The sequence below is a fragment of the Ischnura elegans genome, chromosome 4 (assembly GCF_921293095.1).
Source record: "Ischnura elegans chromosome 4, ioIscEleg1.1, whole genome shotgun sequence".
Taxonomy (NCBI): Eukaryota; Metazoa; Arthropoda; class Insecta; order Odonata; family Coenagrionidae; genus Ischnura; species Ischnura elegans.
In genome coordinates this window covers 104132737-104147356 of record NC_060249.1, presented here as the reverse complement: position 1 = coordinate 104147356, position 14620 = coordinate 104132737, and the positions used below count along the sequence as shown (strand labels likewise).

The 14620-nt window shown below is 38.9% G+C and overlaps 1 long non-coding RNA gene across 1 annotated transcript in view; it reads left to right on the top strand.

Moving 5' to 3' along the window:
* Nucleotides 1-14620, top strand: part of LOC124156906 — a 352033-nt gene that overhangs the window by 304179 nt on the left and 33234 nt on the right. Inside the window, exon 7 of the long non-coding RNA XR_006864426.1 lies at nucleotides 2335-2401. This is a non-coding gene — a long non-coding RNA (uncharacterized LOC124156906). The remainder of the gene's footprint in view (nucleotides 1-2334; nucleotides 2402-14620) is intronic.

The following is a 14620-nucleotide window of genomic DNA, read 5'->3' as shown; positions in this document are numbered from 1 at the left end:
CTGTCATTCTGCGGCATAACCCTGCCTAGCCAAATACTTATGAGTTTGCAATAAACGCACTCGTTGATGCATAATGGACAATTCATGTCACACCCATAATCCTGAGAGAAAATTTAAGACAAATTGGCATGCTATGAATGATTTAGAAAATATGGCATCTTTTTTCCCGCTTGTCTCTTGTGTTGGATATTTTCATATTGTATTTTCTTTATATCCCCGCTATTGCGTGCTTTTTCTAGCAGTCTACCCCACAAGATGCAATTCATGTGGTACAACAAGGCTTTTTCATCCGCTAAGCTTTGTTGGATGTTCCCTCCTAAGTTACTATTTTTTAATCCTTCTAGCCTCATTATAGAATTTATCATTGGAGATTCTCTCCTCATTTTCGCATGATTTATGAGTATAAATTTCTTTACTTTCAATTAACAGTTTTTCCCAATGTAATATTTAACCACATAGGAAGAATTTCCTTTAAGCCTTTATTTTTATATTCTCAAGCTCAACAACATTCCATAGAAAGATTACTTTCCTCCCAGAAAGTGTACCATGTGCCTCTCGACTGGTATATAGGTTTTACGCTTCTTTTAGATAAAACCCATTTCGTCTAAAGAGAAGAGAAGAAGTTGTAAAATGTCCTAGTAAAAGGTATTTAGTGGCACTTTTTAATGGACACTTTAGGTCTCCAATCAGTATGTATTACATTCTCTTCGAGTACACCACTTCTTGAAACTAGTTTTGTCACACGAAAGTAACTGCATTGCTCGGTTTTTCCCAATGCATTTGGCTGTCAGAAAGCTAGTTGAATTACAAAGCTAGTTGAAGGAAAATCCATCTGTAACTCCCGAACGTTCACTTGATCCAAGCAAAATAAAATATAAAAAATACTTTCATCATTTTTTTAAACTATTTTATGTTGTGCGCTAAATTTTAAAGTTTAATTTACCAAGTATTAGTTCTTTTTTCATTAATTCTTTAAGTTCTTTTTTTTAAGTTTCTTTAAGTTCTTTTTTATTAATTAAGTTTTTCTTTATTAATTCTTTCCCGGGAATTTCATTGAATTTGGATTATTTGAATAAGTAACCATCCTGATGTAAGCTTCGGTGTAGAAATGAATTAAAAGTGATTAAAAAAAATTAAAAATAGGGTCCAGGAAACTATAGATCTTGTTTTCCATGTATTTGATTCTCAGTCCGTTATTTTAAAACTGGTGAATTATTTTTTTTCTTTCTCGTGTCCTTAATTATTTTAATTAAAAAGCTTGATTGGCTTCTTTCGTTGTTTAATTTAGTGATCGTGTATCTGAATCAATAAAAAAGCCAATAAAGCCATGATGACACCAAAAGATTTTTTTCATGCCATGGGAAAACCTTCTTAAGCAGTAAATCAACCGTTCCAATCAATATTTGGTACAATTAATTACTGCTATATATAAGGGAACAATTTCATTCAGTTAATCTATTATCATACAAAAGTAGGCTATATAGTTATTATTATTATTTTCCTCTTCTATTCTTGACCTTGTTTAATACATTTTATAATATTTCTTGGAGTTTAGTTAGGTTTGTTTAGGTTGGCTATAACTTGTTTTACATTGACCTAAAATCCAAGAAATATTATAAAATGTAGGTTATATATTTATTTTCCATAATTTTATCATAAAATGAATATTTTGGTTGATATAAAAATACATAAAAGTGACATGTTCTTACATGGACACGTTTTTCGGTTGTTTATCAATGCGACGCGAATGCACTACCTCCTTCTGCTATTTAGTAATAGATTCTAGACAAAAATAATGTTAAACTCTTCAATACTTATCAAATAAATTAGAGATACTAATGTCTTAATAACTTATCAAAGTACAGTATGAAAAATACTGAGAAAGAAGTCAGATAAATTTAAACATCAAATTCATAGAATAATTATGTATATTACTATGAAATTTCTGACCAGTGATTCTCATTATTCTTTTTCAATCTCAAATGCAGTTTCACCAGGTGTATATTTCATTCGCTTTGTTCCATAGATTTGTTTCATTTCATTAAATGAACGAATTTATATTATCGCCAAGCGTTAGGTATTTTATAAAAATGGAATTTTAGCCACAGTTTGAGGTAACTTTTTTTAATGACTGAGTAATTGCTTTGAAATGGACTTCATGTCTAATTTTAGAAATGGTTATTTCAATTGGTAATTATAATTTATTATTCTAAAATTAGATTTTTCAACATTTCTAATTTGATCTGCATATTTCAAAATGAATTGATAATCATACGCTGAAATAATAATTAGCAATTGAGTCAACTTTACTTAAAATTCTTATCTTCTTTACAGTGCCAGGAAGCCTCATGCAGTTAAACTGAAGAAGTAGTCGTGCTACTAAAGAAACTCGTCACAATTGGTAAGATTTTTCCCATCTCTATCTACTCTTTTTGCGAATCGATAAGTTTTTCTTCTTTTACTGTTCGAGCATCCATCCATCGAATTTTCTCGATTCAAACTAGGCTTTTCTGATTATAATATGAGCGTCAACGAAAAAAGCAGCTAACCTACTTCGAAACTTGCATATCTGGAGATCCATTAGTGAAAAAATATGTTTATTTACGTTCAGAGAAATAAATTACTGCCGATAAGTTTCTTAAAAGTATGTCTCCAGCTTTCGATTGACTGATTCTCAAGCCTAAAAGGTATCGCAAACTCTTCCGGCTGATTCGGTAGCCATTTTAACACCAATGTGTCGGCTTCCACATCAGTTAGTTTTCCTGGCGTTGAGAGGAAAGATTAACTGCCCAAATGTTTATATTGAAACTTTTTTATGGACTCAAGACCCAGCATGTGACGCGCTAACAACTCCTATAAAAGTCCTCCTTTCGGACCCATTGTTTCAAATAACCCTTTCCCGAAGTCGTAAAGCCGGACCCAATCTAGATATGAAGTGTTTTTTCCGTCCATAATCTCAGCCATTATAATTTCATAGCCTCTCCCTCTACCTTTCAATATCCCTCATCCCCAAGACCGAACCGTCCCATTCCAACTCGGTATCTTTTTACTACCTCCCCCCTTCCCCTCTTCCCGTCCTCAACTCCACATCTGTCTTCCCTCCACCCCTACCCTCGCCTTCTCACCCGCCCCTCCTATTTTTCTCATTCCCTTTCCTTAATCTCCGATGCCGCTACAATAAACCTGTCTTCTCCTGCCTCCTCGGGCTCCATCTCCTCTCCTTCTCATCCTCCTTGCTTCCCTCAAGCCTTTGGGCCCCTTCCTCCCCAACCGAAGATCCTCCGAGATCCCCAGGAATGGTTAGTTGTCTTGTTTCCCGAAAATCCGACATCTCTTTCCTCCTAAATTATTCCGCAGCCTCACTGCCGTCTTCACCGTCCGAAAAACTCTCACAGTCAATCTTTCCGTTTTGCCCCCAGTCTCATATATTTCTTCCACTCTTCGCAACGCGATCTTCCTCTTCTTTTTTTTATTTCAACCCTCCTCCTTCCCGATTTGATTGTCGTGCCTCGCGGCTGGGATCATTGTCGGACCAATGGCGGCGTATTCTGTCATTGATCAATGGTCTCACTGGTATCGGCCCTTCTAGCGATGGCCTTCCGCCCCTGTATCACGGATCTGGTCCTCTGAGGACCGTCCGTTGCACCGCTAAACTTTTTCTTCTTTCGACGTGGATGATAGTGAAGAATATGCAGCCCTCCAGTAAGTTCCCGGACGTGTCTATTCCAGTCTGTTACCTTGATGCAACCTGCGTGTGCTTTGGAATTTGTTTTTCCAATCTTGAAAAGAAAGAAACCACCTTCGGATTAAAAAACATAGGAAGTGTTCCATGATGCATTAGATATTAATAATTTTGGAGGTTTCACTAACATTAATAGTCACTAATGATGAGAAATAGGTAAACTCATGAAGCAAAGTACCAACAATAGGGAAATCAGAGTCAATATTATCATCATAACGGTTACATTCTCAGAAATATTTTTCATTCTGAAGGTTTTATCCTAAAAATGGCTTTACCGGTAAAATGTTATAACACTTAGTTTAAATACATTTATGACGACAGCTGAGAATTGAAAGAAATATTTATTTATTCGTCTGCATTAATGCTTTCGTCTTCAAAATTGTCACCATTATATATTATTCACTTTTGCTAACGTTTCTTCTAATCTTCGAAATACTTTTCAAACTATATCTTAGGGATATCTTCTAGCTCTGTCAGCAATTTCTTATAGTTTAATCTATGCTAGTAAAATAATTGCCCTATGAGGTTATAATATTTTTGGAAATTGGAGAAAAAGTCGTTTCTGGCGAATATGGAGGCTGGGGCATCTTTATGGTTTTCAATTTGGCCAAATATTCACGATCAAGCAATGAAATGTGAGCCATAAATCGCCGAGTTCATAATAAAACGCCTAACCTTAGAGGCTGTCACTGACAAAGTAAAAGGCGATTATGCTCTCGTGTCGCTAACTCAGTCATCGACTAAGCCTGCAACATTAGGCTGGCGTTTAAGAATTCGTGGTCGCAAAATGCGTGAAGTAGCGAGAAAAAAATTATAAAAAGTTTCAGGTTCGTGTCACATCGGATAGCCTGCAGTGCAACATGGAACCCGAAAGAATCAACGCGTGGATTTGATACCGTTTAAGCCATGATTTCCTCTACGGCAAAAGTCTAGGTGGTAAAAATTTGGGATGAACGGATAATTTCCTCATATTTGGGAATACGTTGACGGTGTCTTCGATATTTTTCCTATAAATGGACATTACGGTAAGGAACATATCTAATCATCAAGGTTAGTCGAAGTGATGACTTAGGTAACTTCGAAGGTGTATGGGAAAAGTGATTATTCACTGTACAATGGACTCACCTGCATTGGAATCCACGGTTTCAATTTTCCACCACTTTTGCGGCAGATTCTTTCCTCAATCACGGAAGAATCCGAGCTCTGACGGGAACCAGGGTGGATGGATGGAAGGACAAGGCGGGGAGGGCAGTGTCCCCTTGTGTGCAGGAAGGGGCCGTGGTCGGAAGGATTATCTTCTCGGGGGGACGAGGCGGGCCTTGATTGTGGGCGACGGGCCCTGGGCCGCGTGGGTGGTTTTGCGTGGAGAGAGAGAGAGAGAGAGAGGGAGAGAGAAGGAGAGCGTTTGACGGCTTCGAAGTGGTGCGGGGGAAGTTGAACTTTTTGACGTCAACATCCTCCTCTCCCACTTCCTTCCCCGCGTGTCGCCTCCCCACCGCCCCCTGGGAAAACGCAGGAAAAAGAGCGTTCTTTGAGGAGACGCAACACTAACCCTCCACCGGCCATATTTTTTACCACGATTTTCAGACGTATTGTACTTGTTTCAATCCGAATCTTTCTATCATATATTTCAGGGGAATGTATACCAGCATGATTTTTTTATTTTGAAACTTTGACTCTCCAAATTTGCGATAAATTCAAAAATCTAGTCACCGTTACTTTCTGAGAACACCTCGAATATGCTTAAAATTAAGCTGATTCGTAATTTGAATCTTTCGATAGAGGTTAATGTTGGAAAGGGCACACTCTAAACATACACAGTACTACAATGCTGAGATTGGTACACACTAGTGCTCTATTTACCAAGCTGGTCCCTTCAGTTTCCTGATGTTCTTTTTTCCTGCTTTATCAGTCACAAGTACTTTTCTCTATGTCTTCATTGGGGCACTTTTACTTCATTTTTTCCTTCTATTATATTCCTCAAGTAATTGCTAAGTCTTAATACATAACTCAGGTACGTGTCCATGGGGTTTCTGCGCTTCAGTCTCCTCGAAACTTTTCTCTTATGGCGACCACCCTCGATAAATTTTCTGTGGAGACCACTTGCTCAGGTGTATCCACTCTCTGACTCTCAATTTTTCGATATAGTTTCATTTGAAAATGACTACCCATAGGTAACGATGAATTTAACGTTCAGCATTTTGCAAACGAAATACATAGCGACTTAATTAAAAGTATGGTATTCCGATGCGTGCGAATTGAAAAATACCTTCATTATAGACAACTCCCTTGCTCTCGTATTTTGTTTCAATTTTCTTACGAAATTTTTGTGAAATCTTCTAATATCATCGTGAAATATTCAGAGAATTTAGAAATGACCCATATGAATCCTTTAAGTATAGGTAGGGGCAAAACTACCAGGGCATTGTTTTAGCATCCACATGGTAAAATTTACATTTTCTGAACAACTTTCAGATATTTATTTTGTTTTTGCAATACAGCTCTTCCTTTATTCACCAATCGAAGCTACCACTACCTTTACCCATATCCCCAACATGAAAATTTTATCTTGAGAGAACTTGTATCTTGAAAGGTTTTCGTAGCATATAGAAAGGTCTCAACAGTCACTTATAAAAATTTTACACTCGAGAAATTTTTAGATCAAATTTTCATATTTAAAATGTAAATGAATAGAAAGGATATACATCAGTGAGTACCCGAATAATTTCAAGATAACAGCGCCATTTTTAAACTAGTAAAACGCAACGACGAGGAGACTAAATGCGACCGGTCTAGCGGGAGAGATCCGTCGTCTGAAACACGATCCCCGAGGCAGGATGAGTTCCAGGGTGCTAGTCCCCATGTGTGTTCTATGTGTGTGTGTGATTAGCAGCCGCGCTCTCGGAGGGAAGGGCCCGGGTTCGGTTACCGCCGTCATCGGCGGGGCCATCGCCCTGCGGCCGGCTCGCCGGGCGGCGGCCTTCCTTAACCCCGGTGGTCCGCGGTTCCGAGCCCGGCGCGGTCGCCGAACCCTTACTGGCTATGCAGCGGCACGGACGGGCAAACGCCTCTACTCTAACTTAGAATAGCGGTCACGGTGAATAGCCTCTCTAAAATGAATAACTAATTTTTCTTCACGCTTTCGGCGAATTGCTTATTTTTGTCAGGGACGTTTCTTAAGGATGGCGGCGATTGAAAGAAAAATTCGTCGTTACAGGCGTGACTTCATGGAATCGACTTGACACAATGAAATGCAAAGAACTTTATAAGCCCACATATATTCAATGCTGTATGATCCAGGTTTTGACATGGCACGTGCCACCAGGTGATGACGTGCCACGTACTTAAAGCGGTACTTACTACGTACTTCAAGCGGTTAATTCAATCATAAAATGCTTATAGTCTATAAATATATTACAAGGAATACTCTTGTACACGCTCGGTAATATTTCTATTTTCACGATTGAATGATATTTATTAGGAACTGATACACGCAAGTTCCAATTTTAAAAAGGCATTGTGCATAATAAGTAATTAATCAAATTCTGCGTTTGAATTTCGTCCAAAGTTATTACATGACTGTATTACTAAAAGCCTATGCAGGTCTTGCATCTCCGGAATAAATTTGTTATGTGCTTCCGAAAATCGTTATGATACCAATGCAAAGTATTTATCGGTATGAAGAAATCATAGATGGCACGTTTTTTATATCAATTTTTGCCAGTCCTTAATTTGAGTGGTTTCAAATACATGGCTCAAGATAGTTTGAATTTGTAATCGCGAATGAATAGCTAGGTACAGGGAATTTATTGGCGGGTACTTGTGTGAACGTGAATTAGAGAGAACTATAAACATACCATTAGCATTACTGTGATTAGTAGCTCTACTTCTCTGGTTTAATGACCAGTTTTTACAATCATCTTCCGGGTTGAGAATTATATAGCTACTGTAAAATCTATAACCAAATCTTTTCGCACTTTAACAAATGTTCTTGCATTTTGGGGCAATTGTCAAATATTTTCGAGAAAAACTGATAACTTTTATGATAGTTGTTCAAAAGAAAAAAGTTCACTATATGGACCTGAAAAGTATTTTCCTGGTAGTTTAAAATATAACTCTCCTCCGATAACGCTATGAAACAGTAGTAATAACGGTAATGGGAAGACATGACATAAATGGAACCATTAAGTGCTAATGTGGCAAAATTTGGCAAGGAAAGTTTTTCATCATGTTTTATGAGCAAAAGTCGTAGTTAAATACAGATTATACATAATTCGTTATAAAAAAATTCTGTGCTTGAATGCTAGTCAAATTTCTTACGAGGCAGAATTTTTTTAGGCTTCTAGGCTTCGACATGTCTTAAATCTCCAGCTTGCATTTAATCTTCCCTCATATCAATTGCTTGCACCAGTCTCACCATGGATATATGGTTTCAGAAAAACCTTGGCGTGGGATTGCTGGGAAAGCAAAAACTCGCGAAAGGTACCTATAACAGCCCCGGTATTCCAGGTGGTAAAAGAAGCCATGGGACAGAGAAGGCCACAGATCTTAAAATTTCTTTGGAACAAGCCGTTAACGGTTCGAAACAAAGAGCACCGGAAAAAATCTTGAGTTACAAGCAGGCACTTGAAAGCTTTGGCCTCACCCGGGTTTAAGCGAAAAAAAAAAAGTCGCCTTGCTCACCGCAGTGGTGAGCATGCTCTTGAGTAAACTGACCATGCGAAAGTACAGGGGAATGGGAAATGTGGGATAAATAAAGGAGTGGGGCAGGAGTTGGGACGAGGAGGTGATTTTGGGGAGAAATGGAGCCTCTCTTGTCATTGGCTTGTCAAAGGGAGGATTTTGGGGCGCGTGGCCCCGTTCGTCAGGAAAGATACCCCATGTGGAGGGGACGGGATTTACTGGGAGAATCTCCGATATTGATATTCTCTTTCGCGGAATATGACTCTATGAATATATTTTGAGTTGATGTTCTTATACCACTTGTGATTTCTAGCACTAATAGGCTCGAAATAAATTCAGTTTTATGAAACCGATTTCGACAGAATAGGTTGCGACGGATTGGGATCAGCTTGTACATTTTCTTTTGGCCCAGAGTATGTATTTATTCCTCCTAAAGTTTTGTTTTTGATAAATGGCTAATGTTGAAACCGTTGGTCGAGACCGATGATCGAAAAAAAATGTGGCCATGTCGCAGGGTTTTGCGAATCCAAACATTAAATGGGATAGCAGAAGCATATTTATTTGGTATTTCTTTCAATTCTTCCCTATCTTCATTTTATGTCACATGCTAGTAGCCGTAGTTTTATGCATCATGAAATTTTAAGAAGACAAAACTGAATTTTTTCCACCCAAGATTAGGATGCAAGCTGATTCAAATGATCCGATTGCTCAAATATCATATTATGTATAGTAAAGGTGTAAAAAAAAAAAACAGAAATATGTTTCATCTTTCCTATCTCTGTAATTCGATGCGCTCATCTTTTTGTTACTTGGGAAGTAGTTATAATAATAGGCCAAGTAAAGTCAGCTTTAAGGTTTTCTCTCGGGTATGGAAGTTGAGCGTTGTTTGATGAAGATTTCATGTTGCTCGGAGGTTTTTCTACTAGGATCTTGCGGTTCTTTACAAATGGCAAGCGGCTTGTATGTAAGTATCGTAGTCCTTAAAGCACATAAAAAGAGGTAGGCTCGCCATCTCAATCGAATGAATGGAATCAATAATGATGAATGAAAATCTAAATGTAATGGATGTCGTATCGTTATTCCCAATAGGATAAATGAATTAGCTTAACTTCCCTATTTTTTCTCAAGACGGATGAGAACCCAAAAAAATGCGAATTTGCAATGAATCGCTGCGAAAATCTAAAAATAAAAATAATTTCTTTCTCTTTTCGAGAAAAATAAATTGCCTGTTCATCAACTTAGGAGCGAGATGTCGGTACACTTTGGTTACGTGCATGCGGAAAATGCAAGAGGAAAAAAATTATTAAATAAAAAAATTAGTGGAATCCAAAAAAAAAGACCAGCGAAAGTTTTTTTTCTGTTGGAAGGAATGGCGTGTGTATGGGGAAGGATCCTCTTCGTGGCCATTACCCCATCCCCCTGTGCCGCACGGCCTCTTCCATCTTGCAGCCGGCCGTCTTGTTAGCATGCCATCCACCGCAATCCTCCGCCTTAACCCTTACCTAAGACAACCTCGAGTCGTCCGCCACCCTCGCAAGCCGGGAGAAGAAGGTCCCCCGGAGGGGGGCAGGGGGTTGGGCATCCCGCCTACTACAACCCCAACCCACCCGCGCACGCCTCTACGACTGGGAATGCGACCTCTTACGGGCAAGCGGGTTTGTTTTGTTTTTTTTATTATATACTTATCTTCTTCTTCTCTTTCTTCTTCATTCCTCTCTCTCTGCCGGTTGAGATGGATCTGGGGAGATATGAGTTTGGAGGGAAAGTGGCCCGGAGGGGGGGGGTGGTGGGAGGCTGAACTTCCATTCCTACACTGCCCCTCCACGCCCCCTCCCCCCTTGGTCTCTTGAATATCTTTCCTCTCCTCCCTACTCGTCTCTCCCCTTCCAGTCCCTCCTCTCATTCATCCTCAAAACTCTTTGAGCGGTTACTCTGCACGTTCTCGCGCCTTCCTCCTCCTTTTGCCCACTATCAATCCCATCACGCAATGTAGGGGGACCGTTCTTTTTCGGTCTTCTTCGGCTGACCCGCAAAACTCCTCGCCAATAATCGCACTCTGTATAGGTTGGTGGAAAGCAGCAAAGAACTAAATGAAAACAACCATGGCTTTGACGATCAAGGTTTTGATATCTTTGGAACCGAAAAATTCCTTTTCTCATTGCCATTTTTCAAACCATTCAGTATTTCTCTGAACTATAGGTACATTGTTCTGTAAGCTCGTACCGTTTTAAAACTCTCTCGCCATTATCAAAGGTACGTATTTTGATTACCATTACTCAGTCACCAAATTATTTAGAAAAATTTTTGAGATTTTTATAACAGAAAACTTCCTTTTCTTATTGCCATTTTTCAACCCATTCAGTATTTCTCTGAAACCATACATTGCTCTGTCGGCTCATATTGTTTCAAAACTCTCGCGCCATTATCAAAGATAGGTAGTTTGATTACCCTTACGCAGTCACAAAATTATTTAGATAAACTTTTTGACATTTTTGAAACTGAAAAAATCTTTTTTTCATTGGTATTTTTCATACCATTCGGTACCAATTTATTTTATTGCATTCAGATTGTAATCTCCAGCCGTTGTAGAAACTATAGTGTCATTATGATAAGTACGTAATTTGATTACGCATAAGCAGTTACAAAAATTATTTCAATATACATCGTGAATGCACCTCGTTTGAGTGTTTCAGCATGCAAAGTTTTAAATTAAAATGCCTTACACCTAATCCTGCTTGAATATTCGGTAAACTATGATAAACCATTTGCTTTGTTATCCGCCGACGATTTCATCAAGCAAACTGTGATGAATCATCAAAGTGTGTCAAGATAAGGAAAAAATATTCATACACTTGATCTGCGGCATAAGGTACCTCGAAATGTCGTTATTAGTGACTATTCAACGTTTTTAGATGATTTACTATTGGATTTTCGTTTCTCCCACTAAACCCCTGAGTGATTCCATATGAAATTCCAATTTTCCTCCGAATTATAGTCTCATATTTTTTACAATTAGTGGCTCATTACAAATTTCCATATACAACTGAGTTATGCATCTTGGTTTCTCACAGATGTAGTCATAATGTGCATTTATACCATCCCTTATAGCAATTAGTCGATTGCGTCCCTATATTTTTCGCCCAACAAAATGGAAAAAATAAGCGGCCGTGTCGAAAGGTGAGATATAATAATCAGTATCCTTATAGTCCATCATCAAGATGAAATGGTTGATGGAACAGCTCTGTTGTTGTCCGCTTGTATCAGTGCATCTGTAACTAAGAGGCCTGTCTGGAGAATGCTTGGCAGGTGGTGCTATGCCGTTAGCCATAAAAATATGAGAAGAGCAGAGAATGATGGATAGATAATGGTTGCATAAAACATACTATTAAATAAAATCACCTCCGATTCGATTGTAAATTGCGTACAGTGTCAAAATTCCACTCCTTAATTCTTCTCCTCTGTGATTCTATTTAGTAAAATAATTCGTAAGAAACTCATGAATGCCGTTTGAATCTCAGAAAATCATTTATCTTTTCTATAGTATTCACACAATTGCGCAATTGCGGGTTTCTCCGTGGAGCCTCACCGCTCTTTAGCCGATAGTTTCGTAATTTTAATCAAGTATGTTTTATTCAACAATTCTCAATCCATTATTCTCTGCTCTTCTCGTATTTTTACGGCTAATGGCATAGCACCACCTGGCAAACATTCTCCAGACAGGCTTCTTAGTTATAGATGCACTGATACAAGCGGACAACGACAGAGCTATTTCCATCAACCATTTCATCTTGATGATTTGAATGATCCCTTATACCTACTTTTCTCTCAACAAAACGGTAAAAATGTGTGGCCTTCTTAAAAAATTGGATGTAAAATCGGTGTAATTATGAGTAGCATTTGAGCAAATAAAATCATTTCAAACTCACATTTTTTTAAAGCGCGCATACTATCAAAAGTCCAAACCAACATTGTAATAAACTGAGGCAATATTCTTCAAGGGGATTATTTTAAGTAAAACTGTACGCATGAACTCGCAGTATCAAACAAGGCCTAAATAAATATTACTCACCTGCTGATTAATTAATGCACATTTGGGAATCCGTATAGGCCCACTGCTGGGTAAATTGATATCGTTCCCCAATTTTCTTATCATGTTTTTCATTCCCTTTCCACAATTTCTTCATCTTCCCCCATACTTATGGGCAATTATAAAAGACGGTAGATTTATGTACATCGTCTACACTTGCCGGACTGGGTGGCGGTGTGATAAAGTCCTCGCCTGTCAAACAAGAGGCTGGGGGTTCGAGTCCCACCTAGGCAGATTGCCCCTATCCAGGGCATGGTTTTTAGTGCACGCTTTATTGTTTAAAATTGTTGAAAACCCCCGGTGTAAAGACTAATATGAGCTATTTTCGGTGGTATGAGAATAAATAAAAATCATCCGTAATAGATTCAAGCAGGCAATAGCAGTGCTGCTTGCCTCAACCATTTACCCGCTATGAGGAGACCGATGCGTCGCTATATTTTTCGCTCAACAAATGTTTCCGCCTCGGATGAAACTGCGCGGTGAGTGTGACTCGTAAGTCCGCCCTCGGTCAGCGAATAATCCGCTGCCGTCCAGCGGCTTGCTGTATCGCACGCCGCGATCGCAACTGAATCCGGTGGGAAAGCGGCCGTTTTTCCCGAAAATAGTTTTTCCTACTGGAGTTCCTGGACTCCACGCAACGCGAATAAGCTCACTTCATATTTTATTGCTGTTGGAAGCGGTTTGCGTCCGCGTTTTCTGTTGCACACAGCTTAAGATGGGTAAGTGAGATAGCCAATGGGAATTCGGATGAAAATATAACTACTTACTAAGAAATGAAATGGAAGTAGGTTCGTAGTTTTTTCTCTCCTTAAACTCGCTGGGTAAATTTATCTCCTCGTTCCATCATTTTCATGAACTACCCGTGACGTATTTGGAATATTAATGCACCTATAAACATGGTGGTCGGATTTTATTCCTCAAATGGGGGTAGAGTCTCCGTTTATACCCATTTGTAGTTCCATTTCAAGCGTTTTTTCAAGGTATATCACGTCATATCGTCATGATTTAGGGAGAATTGCTTTCACTTTTTGATTCCTCATTGCTTTTATATTAAGACACAAAACGACTTTATTATTATTTGTGCGTTCAATTTTTTATCCTTATTGAGTTTCGCCGGAAAACTTTGAAATACTTGTCCCGAGTGAGATGTTTTGTAGGATAATTTCACTTTTATATCTAACTTAATGAAGACCTCAGACGACAAAATGCTGTAAGGTTTTGCAGGGATCTTAGGAACTATTCTATGGTAGCTTCGTCTAAACGCGTTGCAAAAAATATAATTTACGTTAAAATTTGATTATACTTTAAGAGAACAAGAGAAATTACAATAAAATTTACTAATCGGGTTGATGATACCGTTATTAGCTGCCTTATGAGTTATGAAATGTCTTGTAAACGCAAACGAGTTATTATTCCTAATTTACAATGATTTATTTAATGACCTGTAGCTGGCCATATTATCGAAATCGAGTATAAGCTCAAAATTAAATATGATATGTTCATTAATAAGTACATCGACTCCACCAGCATAGGCTTTGGCATTCAATTTCCCAAACTTTCTTGTGTCTATGAGTGGAAATGTAGTTCAAAACGAGTGAAACAGGTGAAAATTAAGCTCAAAATACAATAGTTCCGTTGAAATGGTTGTTTTCTGTGGCTTAAAAAAGTATCTTCTTAGTCTTATGCGTCGCTGTTGAAAAATCTGCTTTTTTGCTCATTAAACTTTGTCTTAAAGTATCCAACACGATATAATGGCCGAATTGAGAATTTGAATCGACTCGCGTGGCGGCAGAGATGTCTCCTTAATCACTCATATTTTCTTTTCTTTCTTACTCATGCACTCACGCATGCCATCGTCTCTTAAAAACCCCTCCTCCCCGCCCGGCTTGTGTGTGCCATAGACTGCCTTAACCGCCGCTCACAGCAACACACAAGATTCCTTCCTCCACCGCCACCCCAGATCCTCCTGAGGTTTGCGGTATCCTCCGCCAGGGGGGAGAAGTTGTCGGTCTTCGGACCAGGAGGAGTTACCAGGGTGCCGGGGCATGGAGACGGGCTCTGGCTGCAGCGCGCTCTCGGGGTTTTAAGGCCGTCCGTTTTACACGGGG